The sequence below is a fragment of the Mandrillus leucophaeus genome, unplaced genomic scaffold (genome assembly GCF_000951045.1).
Source record: "Mandrillus leucophaeus isolate KB7577 unplaced genomic scaffold, Mleu.le_1.0 Scaffold290, whole genome shotgun sequence".
NCBI classification, from domain to species: domain Eukaryota; kingdom Metazoa; phylum Chordata; class Mammalia; order Primates; family Cercopithecidae; genus Mandrillus; species Mandrillus leucophaeus.
In genome coordinates, this window is record NW_012103032.1 from 1,047,569 (window position 1) to 1,049,039 (window position 1,471).

Sequence of the window (1,471 nt, forward strand, 5' to 3'; positions counted from 1 at the left end):
CCTCAGCCTCCCAAAGTGCTGGGATATCAGGTGTGAGCCACGGCACCTGGCCTTACTTTCTCATTTTCAATCATCCTGGATGCAGTCAGCCCTCAAGTGAGAAGTGAGGACTTGGTAGTGGCCTTAGAAGGGCCAGTTGCTTTCTCTATCTTACTCTCAGGAGTAGAAGCTGAGACTAGGTAGAATGGGGGCTCGATAGTGGTTAAGGGAGCTGTCTCTTGCAATGGTCTTGGCAATGAGGTGTCAACTTGGTCTGTGACTGCTGAGGGCAGACCCATTCCATGTGAGTAGACTCTCACATCTGCAATTTCATGCCCAGCCGGTAATTCTCAACTGCTATCCTGAAGTCCTCAGCAAAGCTTGCTGGACTGGATCACCTGCCTCTGCTACCCTATGCAGATGGAGGGGAGGGTCTGAGACTAAGTTTGAGGTAGAGCAGGCCATGGTTTGTGGTGGTAGCTAAGGTGAGTAGACATCCAGATGGCACAGGGGAGCCCTTGAAGGGAGGTGTGGTGGCTGAAGCCAGGAGGCTGGAGGAGGGGATGTGGTCTAGCCAAGGTGGCCTAGAGGGACCTATGTACATGGCTCGGTGAAGATACTTTCTGTGCCCTCATAGACTAGGGACTCAGACCTCTGGAATTTCGCATTAAAGGCAAGTGTCCCACGGCCGGGACATGTGGGCTGTAGAGGACCTACTCGGGTTGGAAGCCCTGTGTGATCTTGAGCTGACCACACCCCCACATACTCTCTCTGGACTTCCTTTTCCTCTCTGGACTGTTGTGACCACATGGGATGACAGGTGGGAAACAGCTTGAAAACAGTCGTCTGTAGACCCAGGCAAGGGGCTAAGTAGTGAATGGGAGAAGGAGCCATGGGGCTCGTGTATCAGGCAGCCTGTGCCAAGGCAGCAGGGCAGGGGCCATGCAGCAACAGGAGTTCATGTCCAGCGGGGAGCGTATACAAACCTCAGAGGGAGGCTAAGGGATGTAAACAAAGGATGGGCCCAGAGGGACAAGTAATGTGGGAAGTATGAGATGTCCCCAGGGAGACCATGCTGGTGGAGGGCCCAGAGGTGTGAGGTGCAGCCCTGAGCATTCTGGGGGTGGATGAAGTGGGGCAGGGTGCACACACATTAGGAATGGACCAGTCACCTTTATCACCTGGTGAGGGAGTGGGGAGGTGTGGGGAATCGGTGGGAGAGCCGGGGGATGGGGCTGGAACTGGAAAGGCCCTCAGAGCTGAGCCAGTCCAGTCCCCCTACCCTCAGAACCCTGTGCCCCGTGACCCTCATCACCAGCACCCTCAGCTGGGCCCTGGGGAGTCCTGGGAGGAAGGAGGTTTCTACTGTCTGGGGGCAGCCAGGCCAGATTTGTGCAAAAATAACTCACCCTGAGCATCCTTCCAGAGATACACGCTGGGAGTTCTGCAGGGTCCCCTGAGAGCTGGGGAGGAGAAAGAGGGGAAGCGGGAG